We start from the raw sequence: 19,128 nt of genomic DNA, 5'->3' as shown, positions 1-19,128 counted from the left end.
TATGTCTATCGACATGTCTATAGACAGATCACAGTGACATCATGAACATTCTATTGTCGTCCGACATCAAACTTGTCGTTATGAAAAAGTATAAACACAAAAACTACAGGCTGCATGACATCAGCAGCCTGATTGTCCAAAACAGCATAACTGGTGTATTTTAACACCAATAAACCCATCCTTTAAAAAATGAATATAGTATATGTCAATCTAGCAAAGCAGGCAACTAAAAGCAACTTTCTAAACAATGTTTTGGTTCGTTTCTAGCTTGTTAGCTAGCTAGCTAACGTTAAGTTAGCTGGCTAGCCAGTTCAAATAATGACCATATCCTATAGCTGACAACATCTTAACTTTAGCTAATTTGTATTAATTATTACAGGAAAATAAACTCATAACAAGATCAGTATTTACAAATTAATGGTGAGCTAATTACAATAACAAAATAAAAGCAGGGCATTCTACTGGAGAATTTTAGAACTTGGACACTGTCTCATTGTCCTAACGTTATATCCTAATTTTGACTTTGGTGCAGGTCATGTTGTTCTTCACATTACCGTCTCTGGTAAACACTCACTATATCAAATAAAATGTATGTTTATTTGTCACATGCACAGGATAAAGAAGGTGTAAACGGTACAGTGAAATGGTTACTTGCATAGTGGAGTCTTTTGTTTAGACATGGCACTAGCTAGCTAAACAATGAACCATAATCCCAACTCATAACGTTACTACCCTGCATGAATCTGATTGTAGCTAACCAACTAGGTTCAATGTTAGGTAGCTAGCTAACATTAGCCTATAACAAGCAATGCAAATGACTCTGAGATACGAATAACATTACTACACAGCTCATACACGTAACGTTAGTTAGCGAGCCAGCCAGCTAACATTAGCTAGCTAGCTAAAAGTACGCTTTAACTTTTTTAACGACTTTCTGACAAAATTAGAAACATATAATATCTGAAAATGTAGCTAGCTAGACTCTCTTACCCGTATACATGGATGAACGCTTCTCCCGCTCTTTCACGGATGCCATGGTTGCCCTTAGTTTGAAGACGTAATCCAGAGAAAGGTGTTTTATACAACAGCCTTCTGTGTGCTCTCTTTTCGACTCCCTCTGCATATTTGCAATCAAACGGCAGAACTTTTCTCCATCTCCTTAGAGATCATACTCTGCTTCCACCGGGCATTCCACTGATTTCAAAACTCGGTCCTCCAGAAAGTGGAGAGCAACACTTTTGCAGTTCTTCATGATATCTTTCAATAAAGCTGCGTTAGAAAGGATTACCTACACATACTGAGCAGCTCATGTTATAGACAGAAGCGTGCTACATGGCAGACCAATCCAAACTCATCTCTCGGCTTGTCCAGCCCATCCGTTATCTCAGCCAATCATGGCTAGCGGGAAGGTTCCTGTCTTTTTCCGTGGCTAAACCAACTAGGCTCGTAATTTAACAATTGTATTCGTATTTACAGATGGCATAAACGTTTGTTATTAAGGCACATGAAAGTTCACATGTTTGAGAAGGTATTTCTGCCAAAAAAACGCATTTTGATAAAAAATGAATCCCTCTCCTGTGTAGTAGTGCCATACGACATACGCCTAGTTTCTTGAACCGAGTCACATATAACCATTTACTGTAACAGTTACACCTACTATGGCCTAACCCTAGATGTTAAACTAATGTTGATGTACAGTATGAACCTGTATAGACATCAGCCAGGGTTTCAGACCTCTGCTCTGTCCTGTTGTTTTCAGTCAAAAGTCATGCTGTTCGGTTAGAGAGATCAACAGCTGTAGTGTTGTACCTGTATACATGATTATATGTACTATTATTATTATTATTACTACTGAAATTAACTGTATTTCATTAACCTCATTGCATTATACTGTATTTACTGAAATGCTGTACAACTATACTGCTTTGGCAATATCTACAAATTGTATTTCATGCCACTAAAGCAATCTGAATTTGAATTTGATCTTAACCTACAGAGAGGTAGACAGAGAGAGACAGATAAAGGAAAAGAGAGCGAGGAAGCAGTAGATCATTTGGAGGAATGAATGAATAAATTGGAGGCGATGTCGACGCTGGTGATCCTCACAGCACTGAGACATTATTGATTTCTAAAGAGAAAATGCATTCTTTATGCACCCAGAGAGCTTCTCTCTCTCTCTCTCTCTCTCTCTCTCTCTCTCTCTCTCTCTCTCTCTCTCTCTCTCTCTCTCTCTCTCTCTCTCTCTCTTTCTCTCTCTCTCTCTCTCTCTCTCTCTCTCTCTCTCTCTCTTCTCGCCAACTCTCTATTTCTTTCACTCTCTGTCTTTCTCTGTCCTTTTCTCTGTCTCTCTGTCCCTCTCTTACCATGTTTCTCTCCCCCCCCCTCCCCCTTCTTTCTCTCTAAGGAAGTTAGCTAGAAAAGAGGCAAAATAACAGAGGTAAAACCTGAACTGCAACAAAGGCCTAGCCACTTTGTCTAGCCCAGTAGCAGTGCCGGTGCTCTAGTGTGGCCCGGTGAACAACACTGGTTGGGGAACCAAAGGCATGTCTCCACCATCTGCTCCTTTTAAACAGAAAGCTGTGAATCAGCTCTTTAATTTCTGAAGGAGGGGAGTGCAGCGCATCCCCAAGGCTCCTTATCTGCAGGGATAGAAACAGCAGGGAATCAAAACGGAGATGGTAATCTCCATAGATAACCAAATAAATGAAGCAGGGCTCACTGTTAGTGTTCATGACGAGGCTATGTGGTAAACAGGCTAAACGTAACTTTCTGGGACTGAACTTGCAGGTGTTATCAGGTTATTTCACATTCTAATGGCCTGGGTGGAATTTCTCGCATGGGTGGGCAAGGTTTTATCAAACTGAATTCTTTGCACCATCTGAAAATGTTTACCTGGAATATTGAATGCAGTAATGTAATCTGTCTGTCTGTCTGTGTGTGTGTGTGTGTGTGTGTGTGTGTGTGTGTGTGTGTGTGTGTGTGTGTGTGTGTGTGTGTGTGTGTGTGTGTGTGTGTGTGTGTGTGTGTGTGTGTGTGTGTGTGTGTGTGTGTGTGTGTGTGTGTGTGTGTGTGTGTGTGTGTGTGTGAGTGTCAGGTGTGTGTGTGTGGCTGTGTGTGCGTTAAGGTGAAGCTACCATCCTGGGAGAGTGTGTGTGAGTGTGTGTCGCCTGCCTCGGTGCTGAGTGATAGCGCTGCAAAGTTATCAGCTCTTTTCATTTCTGGGCTGACACTGTCAGTGAAGGATTTGGAGGTGAGGTGAGGAGCTGTGGATTAAAGATCATATCAAAGCCAAGAAGGTGGAAGATAGGGGTGAAGCTGCAGTTCCTGGAGATGGGGAGAGAGAGAGCACCACATTTCCTAGTTGATCAGAGTTGCAGGGTGGCAGAGACAGTGATCAAGATTGTTGCAAGGTGTGTGGTACGTGCATCAGAGAAATAGAATATATGACTTCTACATTCAAGGACATTGAGAAACACTTCTTTACTTAACTGAGGGAAGTTGCTGTTGTTGGGGGGTATATAGCAACAACCATCAAAACACTAACAACTCGACTTCTAAAGATTTTGTGAGGAAGTTTTGTGAGGGAGTGTATCTTTGGTGCCACAGAAGAAATCCAGTTTAATGTTTGAGCTTTACAGGGTTTAGAGAAGGAAGAAATGTGTTCCCCTTGAATAGCCATATCCAAGAATCGCTTAGCAATGAGACGATTAAGTGCACACATTAATCCAGGAGTCAGAGCAATCTTGTAATCCACTCAGTATGCTAATTGCCTTTTCTTTTCCAGCAAAGGAGTTTACAGGCCATTAAATGGCACTGAGCAGTTGACAAAGGATAGCCAACATGTTTCTCCACCCACTCTCTCTCTATTTCTCTGTCTCTATTTCTCTGTCTCTCTCTCTCTCTCTCTCTCTCTCTCTCTCTCTCTCTCTCTCTCTCTCTCTCTCTCTCTCTCTCTCTCTCTCTCTCTCTCATTCTCTCTCTCGTTCTCTCTCTCTCTCTCTTGATCTCTTACTTGGATGGGAGCTGTTGCACACCCACACTTCCCTTCCCTCAATCTCCTAGGAAAAATACAGAATTGGTATTAGGTAAGTTGTTTTGGATCCCATGTTCTGATCAAATAGCATGGTAGAACTTATGGTTCTGACATTTCTCTTTGGAACACTTTAAGCTTCAAGGACTCGGGAGAGGTTTCTGTGGAGTGTGGACAGTGTTTCCCACAGCTCTGAGGTTGTAACCAGGGATTTTTCTGCTATTGAAATCCTTGGGAGGGCCGCCTAAGGCCAAACAGTGTAAAAAACATATACAGTGCATTCGAAAAGTATTCAGACCCCTTGACTTTTTCCACATTTTGTTATGTTACAGCCTTATTCTAAAAAGGATTAAATAGTTTTTTCCCACTCATCAATCTACACACAATACCCCATAATGACAAAGCAAAAACTGGTTTTTAAACATTTTTGCAAATGTAAAAGAAATAATGAAATATGACATTTACATAAGTATTCAGACCCTTTACTCAGTACTTTGTTGAAGCACCTTTGGCAGTGAATACAGCCTCAGGTCTTCTTGGGTATGACGCTACAAGCTTGGCACACCTGTATTAGGGAAGTTTCTCCCATTCTTCCCTGCAGATCCTCTCAAGCTCTGTCAGGTTGGCTGGGGAGCGTCGCTGCACAGATATTTTCAGGTCTCTCCAGAGATGTTAGATCGGGTTCAAGTCCGAGCTCTGGCTGGGTCACTCAAGGACATTCAGAGACTTGTCCCGAAGCCACTCCTGCGTTGTCTTGGATGTGTGCATAGAGTCGTTGTCCTTAAGGAAGGTGAAACTTCGCCCCAGTCTGAGGTCCTGAGCGCTGTGGAGCAGGTTTTCATCAAGGATCTCTCTGTAATTTGCTCCGTTCATCTTTCCCTCGATCCTGACTTTCCCTCGTCTCCCAGTCCCTGCCGCTGAAAAACATCCCCACAGCATAATGCTGCCACCAACATGCTGCCACCAACATTCTTCACCAGACGAAATCAAAGAGTTTAATCTTGGTTTCATCAGACCAGAGAATCTTGTTTCTCATGGTCTGCGAGTCCTTTAGGTGCCTGCTGTCATGTGCCTTTTACTGAGGAGTGCCTTCCGTCTGGCCACTCTACCATAAAGGCCTGATTGGTGGAATGCTGCAGAGATGGTTGTCCTTTTGGAAGGTTCTCCCATCTCCACCGAGGAACTCTGGAGCTCTGTCAGAGTGACCATCGGGTTCTTGGTCACCTCCCTGACCAAGGCCCTTCTCCCCTGATTGCTCAGTTTGGCCGGGTGGCCAGCTCTAGGAAGAGTCTTGGTGGTTCTAAACTTCTTATATTTAAGAATGATGGAGGCCACTGTGTTCTTGGGGACATTCAATGCTGCAGAAATGTTTTGGTACCATTCCCCAGATCTCTTCATCGACACAATCCTGTCTCGGAGCTCTACGGACAATTCCTTTGACCTCATGGCTTGGTTTTTGCTCTGACATGCACTGTCAACCTTATATAGACAGGTGTGTGCCTTTCCAAATCATGTCCAATCAATTGAATTTACCACAGGTGGACAAGTTGTAGAGACATCTCAAGGAAGATCAATTGAAACAGGATGCACCTGAGCTCAATTTCGAGTCTCAAAGGGTCTGAATACTTATGTAAATAAGGTATTTATGTTTATTTATTTTTAATACATTTGCAAAAAAAATCTAAAAACCTGTTTTCACTTTGTCTTTATGGGGTATTGTGTGTAGATTGATGAGGATTTGTATTTATTTAATCCATTTTAGAATAAGGCTGTAATGTAACAAAATGTGGAAAAGGGGAAGGGGTCTGAATACTTTCTGAATGCACAAAGAGTGTACAAAACATTATGTACACCTGCTCTTTCCAGCTATTATCCCTTATTGATGTCAGTTGTTTAAATGGGCCAGCATCCACATGGAACACTTTCGACACCTTGTAGAGTCCATGCCCCAAAGAATTGAGGCTGTTCTTCTCAATATTAGGAAGGTGTTCTTAATGTTTTGTACACTCAGTGTATATATATATATATACTGAACTAAAATATAAATGCAACATGTAAAGTGTTGGTCCCATGTTTCATGAGCTGAAATAAACAATCCTAGAAATTTTCCATACGCACAAAAAGCTTTGTTATCTCAATTTTTTTGCACAAATTTGTTTACGTCCCTGTTAGTGAACATTTCTCCTTTGCGAAGATAATCCATCCACATGACAGGTGTGGCATATCAAGAAGCTGATTAAACAGCATGATCATTACAGAGGTGCACCTTGTGCTGGGGACAATAAAAGGCCACTCTAAAATGTGACCGACCGGCTCAAATCGGTCTTATGTAATACAATTTGAAATTCTATTTTTTACATTGGATAAAAGTAGAGACTCAGAGCTACAAAATGGTATATCGTACACTGCATTTTTTAGGAACAATGGGAAAGTAATTCTGTTTTGAAAGTTGATAAACTTTTGAGAAAATGGCCTTTGAATGTTTTGGTACTTACTGGAGAGCTCTCCTTTGTCTACACCCATTCAGCATTGTTCACACCCTCTTAAGCCAGTCCCACCCATCTCTTTAAGGATTCACATGTGAGGTCATGTGCTAAACAGTGAGTAGTGTAGTAAAGATTAAGACTAAAAGTGGTAAAAGTAGAGCCTACAATAAGGAAAAATACCAGGTAAACAGAAAGTGTCCAGATAAAAAGATGTTATAAATATTAGATGACACTTACCCAGACACACTTGTCTAAATTGATGGGTAATGTGAAAGAAATGCTATAACCCTCAACCACATCTTGCTAAGTGGATGGGTTTCTACAGAAGGTATAAACGGTACAGCCAAATGGCTACTTGCATAGTAGCAATATCAGAAATTAAAATAATATACAATATGTACAAGAACAATATCAATATTAGTGCTAGATGAGGTAGTTAAATGCATACAATCAGGGGTAAAGTGGCTGAGCAGCAGGATAAAAAAAATAATATTGTTAGGCGAAGTCATCTGGAGAGAGTCATTTGAATAGAGGCATTGCAGATAGTGGTGATGACTGGTCCGTCCGAACCACGCATGAACAAGGGAATCTATATTCGGAGAGCCTGTTTCTGTCCTGCCCTTGACTTTGGTGCAGGGATTGTGATGTCCACAGCCTCTGCGTCACAAAACTCCCTGATCTTCTCAAAAATATTTGTTTGTCTAGCTGTGTCCAGTCCAGGTGGTGCTTGTACAGGAAGACCATCTATGGGAGGAAGCAGCTGAAACCTGGTCCCGACTGAGTCCAAACGCTCCTTGGCGATAACACCAGGCTCCAGAGCGTCAAAGCTGTAAAAGAGGAAATAACAAAACAAAATTTAGAAGACATTACAACCTTGCACAACATCAATTCACCTCCCAAGTTTAGATAAGAAGAATAACCTCATACAATGCAATGACAATGATATTCACCTGAAGTGCTGGTACTGCTTGATCTGAGCTTTCTACCAAATTGTTTGTGTCCTGGGTGGTTTCCTGGTAATACTATTATCCTCTGCGTAGTTGTTGATGAAGTTAACACTCGCTGCAAGTCCTCATGCTTCAGGTGTAACCTGTGCTTGCTTGGGCCAGCTCTCTTTTTGATGGGAGGCATTAGACCTTTCTCCTTGTATGACTGGTGGAGAGTCAGGCGTGTTCTACTGATGCTGAAAGACAAATTCCAGATACAAATATTTTAGCGTTATCATACAATAGATAGCCGTAATCACGGTCAGACACACCTGGCTAACTTGATGGGTGGTCAGCTAGCTAGCCAACAGTAAGCTTTAACTTGGGGTCTTTTGTTTAGACATGTAGCTAGCTAGCTAGCTAGCTGAACAATGAACCATAATCCCAATCCATAGAGTACTAGCAATACAAACCGATTGTCATAGCTAGCTAAAGTTAACCAAATAGGTTCAATGTTAGCTAGTTAGCTAGCTAACATTAGCTTATAACTAGCAATGCGAAATGGCATTCTGAGATAACATCACTACACACAGATCATACACATAATGTTAGCTAGCAAGCCAGCCATCTAACGTCAGCTAGCTAGCTAAAAATGAGCTTTAACTTGGGGTCTTTTGTTTAGATATGTAGCTAGCTAGCTAGTTAAACAATTAACCATAATCCAAACTGATTGTCATAGCTAGCTAAAGTTAACCAAATAGGTTAAACGTTAGCTAGTTAGCTAGCTAACATTAGGCTATAACTAGCAATGCGAAATGGCATAGTATCTGAAACTGTAGCTAGACTCTTACCCGTATACATGGATGAACGCTTCACGGCAGACTGCAACCCCTTCCATTAAATAAGACGTCCTGTGTCATTTCCGTTTTGTCAAGTCACTTTGGTACACACTGACCGTGTGCAATGCCATAAGAATCAGATCATCAGCCTTCTGTGTTCTCTTTTCCACTCCCTCTGCATTTGCAATCAAACACCAGAATTCTATTCATCTCCTTATCATACTCTGCTTCTACCAGACATTCCACTGATTTCAAAACTCGCTCAACTTCTTCTGTGACAGCAACACTGTTGATCGCTGTTTCTTCCCATCACTGTCATCAGAAAATTAAACAATGTCTTCTTCAATGAAAATGTTTTTACCTAAATCAGGGATTTCCTCATCGTCTGATTCATTTTCAGAGTCAGAGAGAGTCAGCATGGCATGATCGTCCTCCAGAAAGTAGTCCATCACAACTTTTTCCCCCTGATGTTTGTGGATAGCGCCTGATAAATTCAGGGCAGCAATGTTATTGAGCACAGTAGCAACATATTTGCAGTTCTCCATGGCAAATGTTATATCTTTAGAAAAAACTGCAGTAGAAAGGAGTATCTACGCATAACGAGCAGCTCATTTTATAGACACAAGATGCTACACTGCAGACCAATCTGAAACTAATCTCTCGGCATGTCCAGCACACTCATTATCTCAGCCAATCATGGCTTGCGGGAAGTTTGCTGTCTATTTCTGTGGATAAACCGACTAGGCTCATAATTTAACAACTTTATTCGTATTTACAGATGGCATAAAAGTTTGTTATTAAGGCACATGAAAGTTCATTTCTGCCAAAAAACGCATTTTGATAAAAACATTTTTTGGCAGTACGTCCAACTGGCCTCGCAACCGCAGACCACGTGTATGGCATCGTGTGGGCGAGCGGTTTGCTGATGTCAACTTTGTGAACAGAGTGCCCCATGGTGGCGGTGGGGTTATGGAATGGGCAGGCATAAGCTACGGACAACAAACACAATTGCATTTTATCGATGGCAATTTGAATGCACAGAGATACCGTGACGAGATCCTGAGGCCTATTGTCGTACCATTCATCCACCGCCATCACCTCATGTTTCAGCATGACATTGCACGGCCCCATGTCGCAAGGATCTGTACACAATTCCTGGAAGCTGAAAATGTCCCAGTTCTTCTATGGCCTGCATACCCACCAGACATGTCACCCATTGAGCATGTTTGGGATGCTCTCGATCAATGTCTCCCGAGTGGCGCAGTGGTCTAAGGCACTGCATCGCAGTGCTAGCTGTGCCACTAGAGATCCTGGTTCGAATCCAGGCTCTGCTGTAGCCGGCCGCAACCGGGAGACCAATGGGGCGGCGCACAATTGGCCCAGCGTCGTCCAGGGTAGGGGAGGGAATGGCAGGCAGGGAGGTAGCTCAGTTGATAGAGCATGGCGTTTGCAACGCCAGGGTTGTGGGTTCGTTTCCCACGGGGGGCCAGTATGAAAATAATAATGTATGCACTAACTGTAAGTCGCTCTGGATAAGAGCGTCAGCTAAATGACGTAAATGTAAATGTATACAACAGCGTGTTCCAGTTCCTGCCAATATCCAGCAACTTCACACAGCCATTGAAGAGGAGTGAGACAACATTCCACAGGCCGTAATCAACAGCCTGATCAACTCTATGTGAAGGAGATGTGTCGCGCTGCATGAGGCAAATGGTGGTCACACCAGATACTGACTGGTTTTCTGATCCACGCCCCTACTTTAAAAAAAAAAGGTTTCTGTGACCAACAGATGCACATCTGTATTCCCAGTCATGTCAAATCCATAGATTAAGGGCTCATTTATTTATTTCAATTGACTGATTTCCTTATATGAACTGTAACTCAGTAAAATCTTTGAAATTGTTACATATTGCGTTTATATATTTTTTCAGTATATATATAAATATATATATTTGTTTTTATTATATATATATAATTTATAATAATTTACCATCACGAAAAGACATAAAAAAAGTGTATATATATATATATACATTTTTTAATGTATTTTCGGGATGGTAAATTATTTTCAGTGTAAACTTAAATGACTAAACCAGTTATAATGTATGTAGAAAAGATAATGGAGCTATATATTTTTTATAATATAATATTTGAGAACTAACAATCAGCAAAATAAAGCTAGACAGTTAGTGAGAATTGAAAATTCCAAAAAACTATGGATTTAGCATTATAGATTTTATTATGTTTGAGCAAAAGAACACAGCATTAACCATGGCAAAATTCCAAGAAAACTGCAAAGTTTGCAAGGCAAATTCAAAAATGTCTCTACACCACCAAGATGGAGGCCTCTAAAATGTTCTATAAAATTCAGCCACAGTCCGACTGCGCCCCTGCCATGCCCCCTGCCACACCCACCACCTAAGCCTTTTTTTGATCCAGAAAAACCCCTGGTAACTTTGGTCTGTATCTGACAGCAGTACAAGTTATGTAAGAGAAAGATAGCCCAGTGCTATTGTCTCCAACTATCCCTCTCTCTCTCAGCACTCTGTCCTACTGTTTATCTCCTTCTCTCTCCATACACTAGAGGTTTACCAAGCCAAGGTAAAGTGCACCATTCTTAGACTCACTGCACCTCCGCCTGCCTACTACTATGTGGTCTTCAAGTGGCCTCCCTCGGCAGCGTCGAGTCGACATGATGGATGTCGTTTCAAACCAGGTTTCTCGCTACACTGATAAACCAGCCATGTCAAAACAAGCTGGCTGGCATTGTAAGCAGATAACGATAGTCACAGAAAATGATATGATTTGCGCTTTTTGTTCATTTGTGGTGCCAACTGCCAGGGAACGTGACGGATGACTTAAAGTGACAATGCCGGCATGAAGCCTAAACTGCAAATGTGCTCGGTAATGACCAGAGTGTGTTTTGGAGATGCCACTAATGAGTGTGGCCATTAGGCACAAATTACATTCTAAAACCTGGGGAGTTAGGGCTGTTAGGGCTGAGTTAGGGCTGTGCCGGCTGGGAGAAATGGCTGCCCTGGGAGTTACACTTCTCCATTGACTTATTGGATGACCTCCATGATCATACACTGGTTGTCGCTCATATTCATCAGAAACTAACAGTTTCAATACAGGCCTAAAAGGAGAGAGATAAGAGATACTGAAGCTAGCAGCAGCCAATGTTTGTATTTGTTGGGTTCTCCTGTACAGGGATCTTCCTTCCTTTCGTGATCTCTGTACTGTAATCTAAGCTTTGTCATACATCACATGATAACCTTAGGGTATCTTTTAGCATCTGGAGAGGTGGTGCTAGGTCACAATGTGATGCTCTCAGGCTCCAGGAAGGGAAGGCAGGTCCACGGTGTGTATGGGTTGGGAGGTAGGGAGGGAGATGAGGCAGATGGAGGTTGTGTGTGGGTGGATGGCAGCTTTCACGAAAACCCAACGTCTCTCCAACTGCTCACTGAATGGACATCAGGATAGACTTGAGGATGGGGGGAGGGATAAGAGTAAAATGCATTAACACAGGCTAAACCAAAATGGATAGTTAAAGGTATGTTCTATTTCTCAATGGTCGGGAATATTGAAAGTGGGAAAGATATATCTCCTAACCATCAGACATAATTTAATCCACTCAAAAGGAGAATGTGAAGTAAATCGGTTTTGTTACCATGAATGATCTTGGTCTAGGCATGCACTTACAGTTTTATTTTACAAAGATGATTCCAATTTTCTTAAGCAGTCCCAGCAAACCAAAATTGGTTCTGTGAACATTTCCAGTTCATTAGGTTGCCCAAAAAGTCCTAATAACACAGAAACTGTCCAGTTGTACAACGTGTACTGATGATTGTACAATGATTGTATAAAGCATTCACCAGATGTTGCAAGAACGTTCCCAGAACACATTTTGTTATTACAGTACCTGGAAACCTAATAAGAACCTTAGGGGAATGTTCTGTGGTGGTTGTTATAGATGTTGTGCACAACATATTTGTGAATGTTAGGAGAATATTCCAATGATATTTAATTGGAAACTTTTTCAAAACAAAAACATTCAAATAAAACATTATTTGAATGTTTTTGGAATGTTATCATCTTAAATGTTAGTTAAAAACTGTAACTAGAACTTAATGGGAATGTTAGCTAATGTCCTGCGAATGTTCCTGGTTTGCTGGGGTTATACTCATTCTGCCTGAGTTATTACTGTATGGTTGCATACCAGGTTTCTTACTCAGCTAAAGCACCATTTAAAAAGGTTGGACAGAGCTTAGATATTTGTTCTTAACTGATTTGTCTGGTTAAATAAAGGTTTAATAACAAAATAAAAAAAATAAAAAAACAAGGCTAAAAGACCAACCGAAGGGAAGAATAAACAACTCTGAAAATGAGGTCATTTCCACACATCCTTTGATCTGTCCATTCTTCATGTAGGAGACGAATGGCGTACAGAGGGATCTATCATAGCGACCAGCTTTAAGCCCCCAAAATTACAAACAAACTAAAGGCGAGGGATCGATAGAGAGTGACTCACGGAATGATGAACTGGCACTTTGGGGTGGGGGAAAATCAATGTCTCTCACTCTTTCTCTCTTCTCTCGCTCTTTCTCTCCCTCTCTCTTTCTTTCGCACCACCACACACTAGTGTTTTGCTGTGTGTTTACTGAGTCTGTGTGGGTTTTCTTACCACAGTGATTTAACAGCCAAATGTTTCTTTTTCCCTTTTCCAGCATCGACACTTTGACCTGTGAGAGAGAGGAGAGCCCTTCTATAATGGCCCATAGGATAAGCAGTAAAAGTAAGTACTTCAGGATGGATTTACTATCTTAGTGACCCACTCCCTGGTCTCTATACTGTGGTTCATTAAATGTAGGTTTTAAAATATATACTGTATGTTGATCAATACTGCATTACAATTAGGGCTGTGATGGTCATGGAATTGTGGATGACGGTTATTGGTCAGCCAAATGACCGCGGTCACCGTTATAATCATTTGAATAGCTCCTGACTGCATGTGCTGCTGCAGAAAGGGGGTGTTACCTAGGCAACCAAAGACTAATTTGCTACAACACCTTGCTTGTTTCAGCATGGAGAAACAACGTTTCATCATGTTGTAAAGAGTCCATGTAACCGCGGAAACGAACTCAACCACAAACACACAAATGCCCGGCTGTCCCGTCTTCAGTCAGCTATTCATGCAGTTTATTTTATTTTCATTATGGTCTTCATCCATAATCGTCGGTTATACGGTAATTGTGCCAGCCTTAATTACAATCTTTAAATCACCACATTTAACATATACGAAATACAACTAAATGGGGAACAGGAAATTCTGTGTAATGTAAGGAAATGGCTGACCGTGAGACGGGGACGTATACAGTATTATCTTGTAGGATTTCCCTGGCTTCTATAACCACATTATGATCTGTCATGTGGTAGAGGAAATACCTAGTAGCTCCATGAATATCTATGTTTCCTGTGAGAGATGTGGCTGTCTGTAAAGGGAGCGGTACTTTACCACCTTGACAACTGTCAGGAGACACATTATACAAAAAAACTCTGCTCCTGTGTGTGTGTGTGTGTGTGTGTGTGTATGTGTGTGTGTGCTATTCTATATGTTTGGGGTATTGCTGCGTCCTTGGTGCTTGTTTACCTGTGTGTGTGTGTGTGTGTGTGTGTGTGTGTGTGATGTGTACGTGTGTGTGTGTGTGTGTGTGTGTGTGTGTGTGTGTGTGTGTGTGTGTGTGTGTGTGTATGTGTACGTGTGTGTGTGTGTGTGTGTGTGTGTGTGTGTGTGTGTGTGTGTGTGTGTGCGCTCTCTACTGTATGTACTCGTGTGATATTTGTATGTGCCGACTGTTTGTGTGCCCTTGTGTGTGTGTGTGCACATATAGTATGTGTGTGCATGCTTAAGTGTGTTTGTTTGCTGAATGTTTCTTTGCCTATGCGTCCATGCGTGTTTGTGAGTGATTGAGTGAGTGTGTACTACTCGTTTGTGTGGTATTTGTTTCTGTGTGTGTCTGTCATGGGCGTAGCCTGGAGCCTGGCAGCACTGTGATGTGGGCGAAAGCTCCAGTTTCCCCGCAAGGCAGCGCTGTCAGCACTGGAGAGCTCCTCCTATGAGACCGCTCCAGTTTCCCCGCAAGGCAGCGCTGTCAGCACTGGAGAGCTCCTCCTGTCATTCATGCCATCTGAAATTTGGGCTGTGAGATGAAGCAGGAGACAGGTATCCGTCGGGGGGCCTCTTTCTTCTCTGAGCCGGGGGAAAGGAGGGGAGGATGGCTGGTTTGTGGTGTGTGTGTGTGTCTATGTGAAGGCGTGTGGGCGCGTGTGTGATGCTAGTGAAATATTCATACATGAGTGGGGTTTGACAAGCTCCACTTGACACTTCCATACTCATCTTCATCTCCTACTGTTCATCACAACACTCCAGTGGAACACTGTACTCTTGACATGTATAGTAGTTGTTGGTTGCCTACAGTTATACAGTATGTCGTCGTGACTGTTCGTAACTGTGATGTGTGAAGTAAGAGTACCACGTACAATTCAGTGTCTAGATACAGTATACAGGATAGTATCTATTCTGAAGCCTAGTCACTTTACCCTGCCTTCATGTACACATCTACCTTAAATACCTTATTATTATCTATCCTGACGCCTAGTCACTTTACCCTGCCTTCATGTACATATCTACAGTGGGGAGAACAAGTATTTGATACACTGCCGATTTTGCAGGTTTTTCTACTTACAAAGCATGTAGAGGTCTGTAATTTTTATCATAGGTACACTTCAACTATGAGAGACGGAATCTAAAACAAAAATCCAGAAAATCACATTGTATGATTTTTAAGTAATTAATTTGCATTTTATTGCATGACATAAGTATTTGATCACCTACCAACCAGTAAGAATTCCGGCTCTCACAGACCTGTTAGTTTTTCTATAAGAAGCCCTCCTGTTCTCCACTCATTACCTGTATTAACTGCACCTGTTTGAACTCGTTACCTGTATAAAAGACACCTGTCCACACACTCAATCAAACAGGCTCCAACCTCTCCACAATGGCCAAGACCAGAGAGCTGTGTAAGGACATCAGGGATAAAATTGTAGACCTGCACAAGGCTGGGATGGGCTACAGGACAATAGGCAAGCAGCTTGGTGAGAAGGCAACAACTGTTGGCGCAATTATTAGAAAATGGAAGAAGTTCAAGATGACGGTCAATCACCCTCGGTCTGGGGCTCCATGCAAGATCTCACCTCGTGGGGCATCAATGATCATGAGGAAGGTGAGGGTTCAGCCCAGAACTACACGGCAGGACCTGGTTAATGACCTGAAGAGAGCTGGGACCACAGTCTCAAAGAAAACCATTAGTAACACACTACGCCGTCATGGATTAAAATCCTGCAGCGCACGCAAGGTCCCCCCTGCTCAAGCCAGCGCATGTCCAGGCCCGTCTGAAGTTTGCCAATGACCATCTGGATGATCCAGAGGAGGAATGGGAGAAGGTCATGTGGTCTGATGAGACAAAAATATAGCTTTTGGTCTAAACTCCACTCGCCGTGTTTGGAGGAAGAAGAAGGATGAGTACAACCCCAAGAACACCATCCCAACCGTGAAGTATGGAGGTGGAAACATCATTCTTTGGGGATGCTTTTCTGCAAAGGGGACAGGACGACTGCACCGTATTGAGGGGAGGATGGATGGGGCCATGTATCGCGAGATCTTGGCCAAAAACCTCCTTCCCTCAGTAAGAGCATTGAAGATGGGTCGTGGCTGGGTCTTCCAGCATGACAACGACCCGAAACACACAGCCAGGGCAACTAAGGAGTGGCTCGATAAGAAGCATCTCAAGGTCCTGGAGTGGCCTAGCCAGTCTCCAGACCTGAACCCAATAGAAAATATTTGGAGGGAGCTGAAAGTCCGTATTGCCCAGTGACAGCCCCGAAACCTGAAGGATCTGGAGAAGGTCTGTATGGAGGAGTGGGCCAAAATTCCTGCTGCAGTGTGTGCAAACCTGGTCAAGACCTACAGGAAACGTATGATCTCTGTAATTGCAAACAAAGGTTTCTGTACCAAATATTAAGTTCTGCTTTTCTGATGTATCAAATACTTATGTCATGCAATAAAATGCAAATTAATTACTTAAAAATCATACAATGTGATTTTCTGGATTTTTGTTTTAGATTCCGTCTCTCACAGTTGAAGTGTACCTATGATAAAAATTACAGACCTCTACATGCTTTGTAAGTAGGAAAACCTGCAAAATCTGCAGTGTATCAAATACTTGTTCTCCCCACTGTACCTCAAATACCTCATACCCCTGCACATTGATCTGGTACTGGTACTCCCTGTATATAACTCCACATTGATGTAGTACTGGTACTCCCTGTATATAGCTCCACATTGATCTGGTACTGGTACTCCCTGTACATAGCTCCACATTGATCTAGTACTGGTACTCGCTGTATAAAGCTCCACATTGATCTGATACTGGTAATCCCTGTATAAAGCTCCACATTGATCTGGTACTGGTACTCCCTGTATATACACTACCAGTCAAAAGTTTGGACACACCTACTCATTCAAGGGTTTTTCTTAATTTTTTTTACTGTTTTCTACATTGTAGAATAATAGTGAAGACATTAAAACTATGAAATAAACACATATGGAATCATGTAGTAACCAAAAAAGTGTTAAACAAATCAAAATATATTTTATATTTGAGATTCTTCAAATAGCCACCCTTTGCCGTGATGACAGCTTTGCACACTCTTGGCATTCTCTCAACAAGCTTCATGAGGTAGTCACCTGGAAAATTGGGGTTGTGAAGGGCTAACCACGGAATACCTAAGATTACAGGGTAAGCAGGAGACTCAATAATCAAAAAAGTGATCTGCTCAACATGCGTCTCCTGTGTAATCATGGTGACTGGTACAGTAACCTTCTTAACCAACCCAGACCCTAATGGTCGACTATCAAGTGCTCTGATGGGGAGTGGAATGGATAGGGGAACCAATGAAATGCCTTGACGGCGTGCAAATGCCCTGTCCATAAAGTTCCCAGCTGCGCCTGAATCGACTAGCGCCTTACACTGGTAGTTTTCACTTACGCGAAACTACCAGGTGATCGGGAAAGGAGATAGATAGGGTACAGTGTGCCGCAAAGGGCTCTGAACAAGTTTGGGTGTTCGTTACCTGGGGTGATGCGTGAGTACCCTGCCTACCGCCTCCAGCCCCAAAAGAACGTTGACTGCGACATGAGGTGGATTGTCCCTTCGTGCCACCAGAGTGGCACTGTCGCTGTCCTCCTGCGCTCTCTCGACCGGCGGCTCCCCCCAGCTCCATCTGCTCAGGGTCAGGGTCGTCTGGAGTGGGAACGGGCAGACCCCTACCAGGATGTCCTCTGACTGCTAGCAGATTGTCCAGCTGGATGGCCATGTCCACCAGTTGGGAGAACGATAGCATGGCATCACGGCAGGCTAGCTCCCGTCGAACATCCTCCCTTAGGTGGCACCGGAAATGGTCGATCAGGGCCCGCTCGTTCCACCCGGACCCCGCTGCCAGCGTCCGGAACTCCAGCGCGTAGTCCTGTGCGGTCCTTGTCCCCTACCTCAGATGGACCAGTCGTTCGCCCGCCTCTCGACCCTCAGGCGGGTGATCGAAAACGGCCCGAAAGAGGCGAGCAAACTCCCCGTAGTCCTCCAACGCGGCACCTCCCTCGTTCCACACCACATTGGCCCACTCCAGGGCTCTCCCACAAAGGCAGGAAACGAGGTCGGATACCTTCTCCCGCTCCAGTGGCGCCGGCCTGATGCTGGAGAAATACAGCTCGAGTTGGAGCATAAATCCCTTACATCGCGCTGCCGTCCCATCAAACGCCGGTGGCCGGGATATCTCGATCCCTCCAGGGGCTGGGGTGTAGGTGGCTGGATCCGGTGGACCAGCTGGTCTCGATAGATCGGGTCCTCTCCTCTCCAGGCGTTCTACTACCTGAAGAACCCGATCCATCGCTTCCCCCAAGCTGGCCAGCATCGAGGAATGCTCCTGGACCCTTGCCACAACTCCAGGCACGAGACATCTCCTGCTGACTCCATTCAGCGGGTGAGTCATTCTGTGATGAGGTGTGAATGAAGGAGTCAGGCGCAGGAGGTAAAACACCGAAGTCCAGAGTTTATTCCGTTTACATAAATCAAACGCTCCCAGCGTGAAAACGAAACTATAACAAGGGAAAATATTCCACCTTGGCAAGTACAATAGAAGAGTAGCTCAACCAAGCTACCTGCTCTCACAATAAACAATCACTCACAAAGACAAGGGGAACAGAGAGAACACTTATAAACATACTAATTAGGGGAATGAGCACCAGGTGTGTGTGATTGACAAGACAAGACAAGTGGAGTGATGAGAATGGGATCGGCAGTAGCTAATAAGCCGGTGACGACGAACGTCGAAACCTGCCCAAACAAGGAGGGGAGGCAGCCTCGGCGGAAGTCGTGACAGCATCAAACAAAGTGACCAAGTTAGGCAGGCAAATTGCACCATTAAATCCAAATTACATTCCACTCTCCAAATGGGGCTGAGGGTCTCAGAACACTTAATTCATTTCTACCAGATTAGTGGTGGAATATTCTCTAATGTCAATAACAGAAATGCTGCTCTCCTGACAGCAGGCCTCTTTTAATCCAAGCTACTCACAGTGAGACAGCATTGATTGCTGCTGCCATGCTCTGCATAATTCAGCCATGCTGCTCAGCCTCATAGAACAATAAAAATATTAGCCTCAGGGGAAAAAGTAAACAGTAGAGTTTGTTGCAAATCATCACTTCATCCCCCTTAATTATTTTATGCAG

General features: G+C 43.1%; 1 protein-coding gene across 2 annotated transcripts in view; it reads left to right on the top strand.

Annotated features, from left to right (window-relative positions):
- Positions 1–19,128, top strand: part of LOC121531664 (alpha-1,3-mannosyl-glycoprotein 4-beta-N-acetylglucosaminyltransferase C-like) — a 172,618-nt gene that overhangs the window by 71,906 nt on the left and 81,584 nt on the right. For both annotated transcript variants that reach the window (XM_041837026.2, XM_041837025.2), the window contains exon 2: positions 13,009–13,076. The gene's annotated coding sequence lies outside the window, so the exon portion shown is untranslated. The remainder of the gene's footprint in view (positions 1–13,008; positions 13,077–19,128) is intronic.

Source organism: Coregonus clupeaformis, chromosome 19 (genome assembly GCF_020615455.1).
Source record: "Coregonus clupeaformis isolate EN_2021a chromosome 19, ASM2061545v1, whole genome shotgun sequence".
In the NCBI taxonomy this organism is placed as follows: Eukaryota; Metazoa; Chordata; class Actinopteri; order Salmoniformes; family Salmonidae; genus Coregonus; species Coregonus clupeaformis.
The sequence above is the reverse complement of the archived record's forward strand: the minus strand, read 5'-3'. Positions and strand labels throughout refer to the sequence as shown.